The sequence below is a fragment of the Numenius arquata genome, chromosome 16 (assembly GCF_964106895.1).
Source record: "Numenius arquata chromosome 16, bNumArq3.hap1.1, whole genome shotgun sequence".
Classification (NCBI taxonomy): Eukaryota; Metazoa; Chordata; class Aves; order Charadriiformes; family Scolopacidae; genus Numenius; species Numenius arquata.
In genome coordinates this window covers 2,882,332-2,895,178 of record NC_133591.1, presented here as the reverse complement: position 1 = coordinate 2,895,178, position 12,847 = coordinate 2,882,332, and the positions used below count along the sequence as shown (strand labels likewise).

The window sequence follows — 12,847 nt, the reverse complement described above, 5'->3', positions numbered from 1 at the left end:
CTGTAGGGGTAATAAGCCTCGTTGATAAAGGCAGCAGTAGTAGGAAAGATCCTATATGTTATGTGTTGGCTTGGCTGGCTGGCATCGGGGAAATTCGGCCTGGGTGAAACTGGTGTGTGCAGGGGGAGAAACTGGTGGGAAGATTGCCTTGAGGAACAGTTTTCAGTGCTTCCGTGTGGACATGGAAGGATATATCCAGGGAATTTGCACAAGAGCATCAGAGATCAGTTACTAACCAGTATTTTAGTTCCCAGTGTGAATGCTTGGGATGAAGAACCTCTGTACTCTGCTTGTGTGCTGAGAAGGACTGTAACCACGCCGAGGGCAAGGACTGAATTACAAAAACTGTCCATAAACTAAAGAAGGGGGGGAAAAAAAATGCAGTGCTTCTCAGTCAAAACAAGCAGTGTCTTCTACACCTGCGCTGGAGTAATTACAGAACTACAGGGTGGAGAACCACGGATCAGGGAGACATTTTTAATTGACTTGGCTGTTACAGCGAGCCGTAGGTTGTATTGTCTCAGCTAGATCACGCGATTAAATATAAAATCAGGGTTGTAGCCAGCGAGGCATGTGAAGTAATCCTCTTTTGGCAGAATATTGTGTCCATCCTGGCACCGGAGTCCAGAATATACATGGACCTGCTGGAAGGAGTCCAGGACAGAGCAGTGGGAACGAGCAGACCTTACTTAGCAGTCTGCTAAGTGTGACCTCCGAGGAAGTACTGAAATAGGGTGATATGTAGGCAATGAAAGAGAGAAGTGGGGTTGAACAAGCTTCAAAACCAGAAAAGCTGTTGCAGAAATGATGAGGTTAGTCAATTTTCCAGAGGTTTGACACATGAATTAAAAAAAAAATCTGGAGAGGAATAAAACCATGTTAGTGGTAGGATGGGTAGTAAGGCAGGAGAAGGGATTTCACGAAGGGTTGTGAAAACTTTGTCCAGTAGATTTGAGGAGTGGGTTGGCAGATGTCTGCTGGGATTGTATGGCTGCTCTTGTCTTGCAGAACGGGGAAAAAGAACCATAAAATGGGCTGGGAAGACTTGAACATAAGAAGTTCCATCTAAACTTGAGGAGGAACTTCTTCACTTTGAGGGTGGCAGAGCCAGCCCAGAGAGGTGGTGGAGCCTCCGTCTCTGGAGACGTTCAAAATCCTCCTGGACATGTTCCTGTGCGACCTGCTTTGGCAGAGGGGTTGGACTAGATGATCTCCAGAGGTCCCTTCCAACCTCATATCATTCTGTGATTCTGTAGGATCTATTCCTGTCTGAGATAAACCAGGGCTGTAATTAACAGTGGAAGGAAATGCCCAAGGACAAAGTGCCGCTGAGCCTTGTTTCCCAGGGAAGGGGATGCAGTGGGAGCATCTTTGGGCTGGTTGAGCTTTAGCTGGTCTCCCTTCCTGGCTGGAGCAGAAAGGTCCAGCCTTCCTGGTTGCCTGGAAATGTGCGGCTCAGTCAATAGTGGGAGTTTTTAAGTATTGCCAGATTAAAATAAATGGTATTCTTCTGTAGTATCACAGATTGTCAGTGATGGGTTTCATGGCTTTGTACAAAGAGGGTTGTGGAAACACCAGTCTGAGGTATGTGTTCATGGAAGTCTCATGGAGCTTTCTGTTGTATTGCAGTAATTGGAAGTGTTGCCTGTAGCTCTGTGCGTAAAGACTGTGAATTTTTTTATTCTGGCCAAAAATTTTACACTGTAAATGCATAGATACCTCGTTTGCTTGTACTGATGTCTCTCAGTGTGGGCTTCACTTCAGTTGTCTGTGCCGGATCATTAATATTTTGCTATCGCTTGATTCTGTTCGCCAAGGAAATGAAGAAGTTGGGGTATTAATGTTTTTTTTTTCCTCTTTTAAAAAATAAGTTGTCAAACAGAACAGCTTATATGTAATGGATATTTGTATTTATGTAATTGAACACTCTTCGTTAATAGTTGGTTCCACGAAACAGTGAAGAGTGTTGCAGTTATTTTGTAATTATAGTTAGATAACTGTAACCTTGGAAGGATTAAGTCTGTCTTTTTTTCCCCATGTTGGTAGCCGTCCAGCCTGGAATTTTTAGAACCTGGAGTTCCATTAACATCTTAGTTTCTCGCCCGGATCTTGAGATGCAGAGTTCACAGACGTGCGGAGAGATTTTCTCCTCCTTTCCCCTTGGTACAGTCATAGCGGTACTTGCCCTCGGTTACCTGGAAATGAGGAGGTCTTTTCTGACCACTTTGCTGGAGTTTCGGTTACTTCTGAACCTGATTTCTTCTCAAGTCGGGTTTAGAGTGGAAGAGAAAGAAGATGAAAGATAAACGTGACCGTTTTTTTAACAGAAGACATTGCATTGCACTGGAAAATATTGTATTTCCTTACTGTGGTTGTTCATTTAAATTTTATTGCGTTTTCTAGCTTGTTCCTTGCCATTAAATTAGTTCTGTTTCCAGCCATTAGCATAATTGCTTGTGGTAAAGCACCTTCAATTTTAGGCAAGCGTTTTGCAAAAGGCTGTGAAAATAAATATGGCGAGGTAATTAAAAGTCTAATCACCTTTTTACTCTTGCCGTTACCTCTTTGTGTGGCGGGGATGTGGAGAGACGGCAGCTGGGGCTGGACCCGGGGGTGCAGATCTGCGGGGAGGGGGGGGACACCCCGCCGGAGGCAGCTCCTGCTCGGAGGAGTTTAAATCAACCGGAGTCAAACGAGTCTCTGATGGTGAGCTGCGTTTCTGCTGGTTCATCCCTTGCTGCTGGCGCTTCCGCTGCCTTTATTTCCTCAGTTAAAAGAGTATACAGTGCTTTATCCTTATATACGAACTATAAAACTTCATCAAGCTTCCTATTTTTTCCAGTGACAAGTGATGTAGATGAGGACTCTTAAGCTTTTTTGCCCTTTCCAGAGCACAATTATTTTTTACAGCTCCAGGTCATGGGTTTTTTTCTGTTTTTCAGTATCCTTCTTTTAAATGTAAAAACCAGGGCTTTGGTTAGTTGTCTGAGACAAGTCTTTCTGTTGTATATGGAGTGATTCCCGTTGGATGTTTTCCTATGAGTATGTCTAATTATGGTGCTGGTCTTATTACCTGCAAGTGTTTATCCTTAATGAGCCCTTAAATCCTTTTAAGATCAGTGCTTTCCAGGTCCCTCTGTAAAAAGATTGGCTCAAATTCCCTCCCTTCCACCTCCCCCAGGTGGGCAACTGCAGGGAATCACATGGGCAGCGTGGCCTTGGAAACCAAAACCTTTTTTCTGCCCTTTTAGGATCAAAATAAGAGCAGGAAACTCCGTCAGCAGCCCTTCCGGGGGTGAAAACGGCCTGGAGACTCCGTAAGATTTGCATAAACAAGTGTCTGTCCTCTATTTACATCTTTTTCTTCATGAAAGCGAAATAGGTCACTCTCATCTCTTGAAGATGGCACGGCTGTTTGCAGGAGCGATGCTCCAGAATGATCTTGAACTCTCGAAGAACGGCCCTAATGAGTCAGAGGACACGGGGATAATCGAGCCACCCAGAAAAATGCGCTGGCAGCGCTTTAACAGCCCAGCAGCCGGCTGTTCCTGCAGAAGCTGCTTCCTCCACAGCAGAAGCTTCATTGGGGAAGTACAGCCTGTCTCGGAGCCGAGTGCGTAACCACCTTTAGCTAGTTTTCTTTTTACCACATCCTGTTTGCTACAAGACCAGATTCTGTGCTTGCTTTAGAAAAAGAGACGTTTTTCTGGGGTCCCGATATCTGTAATTTACACGTGGAATCCACTCCGCTGCAGGACGGGGTTAGAATGGCACCTGGGGTCCTTCTGGTGCTCCTTTGGACCTCAGGGTGGGCACCTTTGTCACGGCACCGCTTTCAGGGGGCGGTTTGGAGCAGATTGGGGTCCTCTGCAGCACCTGTAACTGCCAAGCGTCAAAGGGAGCGAATTAGGTCATAATATTACTTTAGAAACAGGATTATCTCGGTTATTAAAGTTAAATGCTTTGGAGCAAACTCGTTGCCAGTTACAGTTCAGTGACTCTCACGTCTGACACTGGACTTCTGTGACAAACTGCATCTACCTGGTAGGCAGAGAATAAAGTTGGCTTAGAAAATTCTGGGATGTGACAGTAAAGCATCCCACAGCGTCAGGCCCTGGCTTAGGCTCTGCCTCGGGGACTGCTTGGAAGCTGGTGGGACACGGCAGGTTCTCGACACCCTTCTCCTTTTCTTCTCTGTTCCTCAGAGCCGTTGGGTTTGGGTCTTGGGGAAAGATGAGAACAGAACATAATTTAGCTGTTTCAGCAGCTGGTTATCCTGCAATATAAGCTTTTCACCTTGCCTAGTGAGTAACTCGCATATTTTTTTTTCCCCCTGAAGCTGCATCTCATTTCTGTTTCATTTTCTTGAAATTTAACACTTTGTAAAAAGAATCAATTAAAAAAACTTGTAGTTGACGTAACGAGTTACAAACGTTGGGGTTTTTTTTTGCCTATTTACCATCCACTTTTGTATAGCGAGGAGTGATCTTTGGAGGGTGATTCATGTAACTGTCTTTTATATCCCCTTCCATCAGCAGGCTCCAAGTTGGAGTCCTTCCCAGCCGGGGTGAGCGTTTTGCCATCTGTATGAGCGCTTCTTCCTACGCGTGCGTGTCTTGTGAGGGGCTCTCTCGCTTCTTATCTACTCCCTTTATGCTGCAGCGGCAGCTAAGTATAGCTAACATGTATTCTCTTTGCTTTTTTAGCTGAATTTCCAGAGCCAGATGAGCGTTGGGTCTTATTTTGTAGTTCCTCCTGCACAGACGACCTACAACCGTGGGGAGGGACTTTTCTGCCTGCCCCCTGCAGTTAGAGGGAAACGTGCTCCTGACCGCTCCGGCTGCTGCTGCTTCCTCCAGCTTTGTCAGTGACAACTTTCTGTTGAAAAAAAAAAAAACAACAACAACAACAAAACCAACAAAAAAACCCCTAAAACCCAAACCCAACAAACTAGGGTGAGAACGGCTGAAGAGTTGTTGTTTTTCTTTTTCAGGGCAATGAATCGTGCTTTCTGGTGCTCGTTTCTCTGGTTAGGGACCCATCGTATTTCATTATTTCAGAATTTTGATGCTAATCGTTAGATGGATCTTGAGTTAAAATCTGTTGAGAAAAACATTCATGCTCTTCCTCTTTCTGTTACCAGTGTGGTAGCGCAGCGCTCCCTGAGATACCTAAAAATAACAGGCTGGGAAAAGTACCTCCCTAGAGCATTATTTAAGCTATTGTTTAATTTAAGCATAAGATCTATGTGCCGTTGGCATTCTGAACTAATTAAATAGTCCTCTGAGGAAATAACAATGAAAGCAATAAAACTTGGTTGGGAGTAAAGAAAAGCAGCTGGGTTTTGGGCTATTAAATGAGGAGGGGATGACAAAATTATTAGCAGATCTTGCTTCTGGTCATTTTTAGCCACTCATGAAGCTGGAGGCTTGTCTGTGCCGTCAGGGAAGGGGATGTGAGCGGAGGGGGGGTCGTACCAGTGGTGTTTTAGCCCCCCCTGTGGTCTGGCTGAGCCCTGGGGTCTGCGGGGCTGGCAGTGCAGGGGAGGATGGAGGACCTCCATCGGCCGATGTCTGCGAGTCCCACAGGGATGCATCCAGGTTCTCCAGCCTTCCCAGGGGAGGATGATGTGAGTAGGAGGGGCTGCACGAAAACCTTTGCTTAAGTGTCTTTAAAAACAGAGTATTTTTAGAGCCAAAGTGAACCAGGGGCACACATTAGCTACTGATCTAAGACCTGAATGATTGAAAGCATCACAGCCTTGGACTTCTTTCTTAACAGCATTGGTGAGACTTGTGTGTCGCTGGGATAATTTCACTCTGTTCTGGTATATCAATGTTAAATAACGTGCAGCGATACGACGGGGAAAAGAGTTACTTGCTTGGCGGGTTTTCAGTAAGAGAGAGGAGGCAGGTTGTTTTTTTCAAGTGTTCTTATTCTGAGCTTCCTTTTCTGACCTGGGGGAGACAGCCACCATACAGAAGTAGACACCCTCAAAATTAGGAAGTAACTGTAGGAACAAAAAATGATATTTAAAATACCATTTGAAAGCTAATCTTCTTCTTTCTCGTGTTACTTCTTATTTTCAATTCAAGTTTAGACTAAAACTTGGAGTGTGGACAGTCTGCAGGAGGCCTTGGTGAATCCGTTGAGCCCATGCTTTCCTTGCACGGTTTGTAGGATCAGTTAAAAACAACACCAAAACCCAAACCACAAGTAGATGTTGGAAACTGTGTGATTGTAAACCGAAACAGAAACTATTAATGTCAAGACATTTCAAGTGGAGCTGTTCCTTTACAGCAATTCTCCACTTGTGGCAAACCGGGGTGGGGACAGTGAGAAAAAGCCCACTCAGAGCCTTCTTAAAAACTCAGCCCGTTTTGCTGTGTGCAGGTTTTTTCACCAAATTAGCCTTAGATTTAAGATCTAGTTTCTGTGTCATAATTTAAATGTTACTGGAAGCTACATTTCTTTCAACGTACTTCTATTTTGCGGCAAAGTAAATGTGATATTTGCATGAATAACACGGAACATCATTTACAGAGATGTTGACGAAGTTTCCCACTGCAGATTTTCTGCACTTTTACCTGCAGGCAGTTTCCAGGAGGTGTCTATCTTGTGTGTCACAGACAAATAGTATCCAAAGTCTCTCTAAAAAAAAAAAATAATGTATGTATTCATTTTGGTTTTTCTTCTGATCATAAATAATTGAGCATTTCTTTGTTGAGATGCAGCCTGACACGCTCCCACGCCTTTCTTTGTGCAGGGGTTGGAGGTGCTCAGTTGTGTGATTTCCCAGTGGATTTGCAGATTAAGTCTGAGCTTTAAAATAGGAAAAAATATGTATCTTATCATCTGGAACTTCACATAATGGATAATATATATTAGCATTTATATACAGTGTAGTTCTTGGAAGATTTAAGTCATGGGGAAAATAGTCTTTGTCTCAGCAGAGCAGTGTAATTATAGAGTTTTTGGGTTAGATTATCAAGAATTCCAGGCAGACTAGAAATTTTAAACTCCAGAAGTAGTATTGTAGGAGAGAAGATGAGCAAGATAGATAACGAATATGAGGTATATAGAAACAACAGATTATACATTATTTGAATGAAATTTCATTTGCATGTTTCCAAGTTTAAGCTCTCAGCAAACACACGCAGCAGACGGCAAACCCCGAGCTGGTCCTACACCACCCGCAGTGATTTTCTTGTGTACATTTCGTAGGTTTGTTTGTTTTTCCCCAGGAAGCCTGTACGTAAACTCATTCCTTTCAGATTAGATGGGCCCTGGGGGATTTGTTCTGCCGTCCCACAGCCGCACACCTGAGGCTCCGACAGCAGTGTCTCCAGCCTTCCCTTCCAGTTCCATCTGCAGTGGCTTTGCTGGCATGTAGGGGAGATGGCATCTGGCTGGGTGCAGCAAGGGGAGCCAAGGAGGAGGAGAGGGCGAGTGGCCTAAGGCTCCCTGTTGTGGGTCCTGGCGAGGGACAGGCTTTCCCATGTCCACTCGGTGGATAAGGAATTGGCTGGATGGTCGCACTCAAAGAGTTGCGGTCAACAGCTTGATGTCCAGGTGGAGACCAGTGGGTAAGTGGCGTTCCTCAGGGGTCAGTACTGGGACTAGTGCTGTTTAAACCTTTGTGGTGACATGGACAGTGGGATCGAGCTCACCCTCAGCAAATTTGCCAATGATGCCAAGCTGTGTGGTGCAGTGACACACCGGAGGGAAAGGATGCCATCCAGAGGGACCTGGACAGACTGGAGAGGTGGGCCTGTGCCAACCTCTGAAGTACAACAAAGCCAAGTGCAGTGTCCTGCATGTTGGTCAGGGCAATCCCCAGCACAAATCCGGGTTGGGCAGAGAATGGCTTGAGAGCAGCCCTGAGGAGAAGGACTTGGAGATGTTGGTTGATAAGAAGCTCGACATGAGCCAGCAATGTGCACTGGCAGCCCAGAAAGCCAGCTGCATCCTGGGCTGCATCCCCAGCAGTGTGGTCAGCAGGCTGAGGGGGAGGATTCTGTCCCTTTGCTCTGCTCTGGGGAGACCCCCCCCCCTACTGCTGCCTCCAGCTCAGGGGCCACCAGCATCAGAAGGACATGGACCTGTTGGAGTGGGGCCAGAGGAGGCCACAGAGATGCTGGGAGGGCTGGAGCCCCTCTACTGTGAGGACAGGCTGAGAGAGTTGGGGGGGTTCATCCTGGAGAAGAGAAGGCTCCGGGGAGACCTTAGAGCCCCTTCCAGTCCCTAAAGGGGGCTACAGGAAAGCTGGGGAGGGACTCTTGATCAGGGAGTGGAGCCATAGGACAAGGGGTAGCAGTTTTAAGCTGAAAGATGGGAAATTTAGACAAGATATGAGGAAGAAACTCTTTGCTGTGAGGGTGGTGAGACCCTGGCCCAGGTTGCCCAGAGAAGCTGTGGCTGCCCCATCCCTGGAGGGGTTCAAGGCCAGGTTGGAGGGGGCTTGGAGCAACCTGGTGTGGTGGGAGGTGTCCCTGCCCAGGGCAGGGGGTTGGAACTCTATGATCTTTAAGGTCCCCTCCAACCCAAACCATTCTATGATTCTGTGATTTCCAGCACACTGCTGGTGCTGCAGCTGGGCCACCGTGGCCTCCAAAAGCTCTTTGTGCAGGTGCTACATGTGGGGCAGAGATGAGATGGGCTCCAGAGTTGGGTCCTACTGCTTGGTCAGCTGTTTGTTACGCCTTTGTGGCTCGCCAGGTTCACGACCAACTTGCAAGGAATGATTGCAAAGACCAGTTGGGGAAGTTTTGCACTAAAATGTTAAAAACCGATCCTTAATATAGTGCAAAGTGGCTTCCACACTAAAGATAGTGTTTTTTTTATCTGCTTGTACCCACTTGAGCTTTCTTAGCCCATTTCTGATGGAATGTTCTACTTGTGTATGGGCAGTGATGGTGTACAATCTTGATTTCCCCCTCCTCCCCCCAGTTTCTCAGTCAATCCGAAAACAGTTGCGCTCCCGTGGCATTTTTATCAATGTGTAACAATTCACAGACCAATTAAGCCTCTGAACACCACTGTGAAATAGGTAAATATTAGTTTTCCATGTCTGTAATGTGGCGTAATAACAACTTTAATGAGATTTACCTGCATAGCTCTGTACTAATAATGAAGCGGGTTCTCTGGTCCTGCCAGCGCTACTCATTCATCTCAGTGGGACAACTCATTAGTACCAGGAGGAAAGCTCAGAAACCAGGAGAAGAGTAAGTAGAATCTAAATTACTGAAGCTGTTAAGCCTAACTTTCAGTGGTGCTTTTCAGAGATAGAGCTGTTAGAAAGTCGCAGAGCAGGGAAGCTGGAGAGCTTTGGCTATCAGTTATCTCGTGAATTCATTTCTGGAGCAGAGAACAGACGTGGGTATTTACTATAAGCCTTTCAGATGCTTTTATTGTTCTATACCAATATTTGTCCTATAAAAGTACGATGCATAGTACAACTTGCAAACCCCCCCAGGGAGTTGGTCCGTGTTTGTGAGGTTCTTGCTCCAGGATGTCACTTGTTGCGCTGTCGGGAGGTGGGTAATGGACCTCATCAGACCTCGAATCCTCAAACTCTGGAGGGGAGCAGAGCAGAACCTTGTAGGGAAGTTGCTTCTCTCTTTCCTGGCCTTTTTCCACCGACAGCTTTATGTCCAGCCAGTGCCTCTGTAATATTCTGCTCTTGAATGTGTGTGTGGCTGCAGTGGTGGCATAGGTAGGTTCAGAAATATGCAAAACGGTTTCTTAATGTTTCTAGATCCTTCTGTCAGTAATTTCTTTGATTAGAAGGGGAAGGAATCTGAAGAGAAGTAGAGCCATCTGTTTCTGAACCTCCAGCGCTCGGCAGATCTCTTCTTCGAGTGCGCAGAGAGAATCGGAGCAAGGCTTTAAAATTCACGTAGGAGAATCATCTGTGCTCTGTCGCTGTTGTTTTAGTGGTTTTGCTCCTCTTTACCTGACGAAGTGCTGTGTGTATTTACTACGGGGTTTGTGTTTTGATTTTAACCACAGTAGATGGTTAAATGCATCTTCCTGGATGCTGTTGCTGAGCAGTTTGATTCTTTGCCGTGGTTAAAATATCAAACAGATACTGGCGGAGGTGAGTACTGGCATCAGAGGCTTGAGAATACTCTTCTGTTGTGAAATTATTCCATGTCTTCATTAAACGATCCCCATCACCTCCCTCTCCCCCGAGAAAACACACACACACACAGATCCAGGCCCTGTCAAGAAGTAGAAATACACCTCCCAGAGCACTTGGTGCGCTAAATAATTCATAACAGCGAGAGGTTCATAGCTTGGAGCACGTCAAAAGAAATGGTGTGCTTTTCAATAAGGAAGGGATATCGGCTTGCCTTGTGTCGGTCATTTTTAAAAGTCGTGTAATGGAAAAACACTGAGCGAGAAAATAACAACTGTCACGTCACTCGCGGGGAGCGAATATTCTTGTGACGTGGGGAAAGAGCCGATACAACAAATAACAACCAACCATCATGACGTTTTTAAGCTGCTAATGCTTGTTAGCTTGCTAATAGCTTGCTGGTAGCTGCTAATGCCACTTGCAAACGCGGTGGGAGTTTCTTTTATTTACGAGTAGAAAAAAAGAACAAACCCTGAAGTGCTCTGTATTTCTTGATGAGCTTTAGTGAAGGAATTTAACGACGTTCTTTGCAATAACTGATTGATTGAAATGGAATCATTTAGTGGTATTAGCTTTGTTTGGTGATATTAGTCCTCTTTTAGAGTTACTTTTTTTTAGGTACAACCCATTTTTTCGTTCAGCTTTGGTATGTTGAATGCCTTTGATAATCCACCCTCAATGTATGTACAGATCTCCTGTAGCGGACTGGAATTCTGCATGTTAAGGGAGGCCAGAGTATGAAAGATTTCTACGAAACGCGTTTCAGATAGAAATTTTCCCTGCTCTTTTCTTTTCATGGCTTCAAACAATTATTTATTACATGTTCAATATTCAGAGGTGCATTTCACAAGGGTCTTGAGATCATCCGTGGTGGGGTTTTCTTTCCAGTGGCAGTTGCAATGGGTGAAGCAGAGACATCACTTTTTCTTTTTTTCTTTTTTTTAATGATTTACAGCTGCGTGTTTAAAAATAGAGCACGTTCTTCTTTTCCTGAGAAATCCTTTCATCATTTGAATTGCTGTGCCACCACTTGACATCTTGACAAGCTGCTGGTCCTACCCTTTGGAGGTGCTGAAGCCCTGGCTGCTGTCAGGGGAGGTGGAAGGGTGTTTACCCTGTGCCTTCTCCTCTGAAACACAGACTTTAATCCACCTCCAGTATTTTTGCTCCAAAATGCTCTTCTGGGCTCAAAGCAGGATAATAATCTGCTCTCACTACGACGTGTGTGCTGAAGGAGCAGCACAGCTCCTGGGCTGACCAGGATTTCACACGTGTTGGTGGTTTTTTTACTGGGTGAAGAGCCCATGGAAAATATGCCTGGAAATACAGATTTTCTTTGAAGACGCTTGAAACCTTTTAGCCAAAGTTTATTTTCATCTAATGATTTATAGACGTCATTAAACGAGCTACCTGGCAACTTACAGGCTAATTTCGAGCTCAATTTGATTCTGTTCTGGGGGAATTGTTCTGCTCTCCTCACCATTGTGTGCGAGTCCCATCTTGTGAAATACAACTTGTTCTTTTACCCTGCTTTTTATGCGCAGAGGTAGGTTTTAATTTGTTGTGATGTATTATTTTTTAATGAAAAGTGAATGTATATTAGGCTCTATTAGGAAAAATAGGTTAAGGACAAATAGCTCGTAATTGGAAAGCAAAGTAGTGAAATCTGTGGTGCCTTCTGGGCTGGGAGGAATTTTGTGGCTTCGTACCTCCCCGACGCTGTGATTCCTACGCAGACGAGTTTTTCCTGGGGAGTAGCAAGTCTCTTTGTTCCTGAACGAGGAAATCGGTGGTTCTCTCAGATCTGGAGCTTTTAGGTGGTCTTAATTATCCTGTGCTATGGCAACTGCGTGCGTCTACCACACAGAAGGAGATTTTGAACTTGACTGGATGTTCTGTAACAACTGCAGGCTGGTTTGAATTGCAATTTTTATATGGTTTAATAATAGACCTTTGCCCCTCATGTTTTGTGTCTGAAACCCGGATCTGCTATAGGTACCCACGGAGGGCTCCTTACGTTGCTTGAGGCAAGTGAAATAAAATGGGATACGACACAAGGTGGCACGTTGGGAGGAAAATGGTGGTTTTCCAGCAGAAAAGCCGAGCGTGGTTCTGTGTTTCTGGTCCTGGCTCCCTGTTGTTCAGAGGCCACAGACCGCGGTGGGGAAGAGCTCGGGGCTCTCACGCCGTGGACCTTCATTGCGGAGAGAGTTGGGGGTGTTCAGTCTGGAGAAGAGAAGGCTCCGGGGAGACCTTCGAGCCCCTTCCAGTCCCTAAAGGGGCTCCAGGAAGGTGAAGGGGGGACTGTTTATCAGGGAGTGAAGCGATAGGACGAGGGGGAATGGTTTTAAACTGAAAGAGGGAGATTGAGATGAGATCTCAGGAAGAAATTCTTTGCTGTGAGGGTGGTGAGACCCTGGCCCAGGTTGCCCAGAGAAGCTGTGGCTGCCCCATCCCTGGAGCGGTTCAAGGCCAGGTTGGAGGGGGCTTGGAGCAACCTGGTGTGGTGGGAGGTGTCCCTGCCCAGGGCAGGGGGCTGGAACTCGATGATCTTTAAGGTCCCTTCCAACCCAAACCATTCTAGGATTCAGAGGAACCAAAGCCTTGCCTCCAGATGAGGGCCCTTGCAGATGGTTAAAAAACCCAACAACTGTGTTTAAACATAAACATACAGTAGTTTCACTGTGGTGTGTGGGTTGAGTTGTG

The 12,847-nt window shown here is 45.7% G+C and overlaps 1 protein-coding gene across 1 annotated transcript in view; it reads left to right on the top strand.

Annotated features, from left to right (window-relative positions):
* The window catches only part of GRK3 (G protein-coupled receptor kinase 3), a 79,912-nt gene that overhangs the window by 17,462 nt on the left and 49,603 nt on the right, over window positions 1–12,847 (top strand). The gene's annotated exons all lie outside the window — the stretch shown is intronic.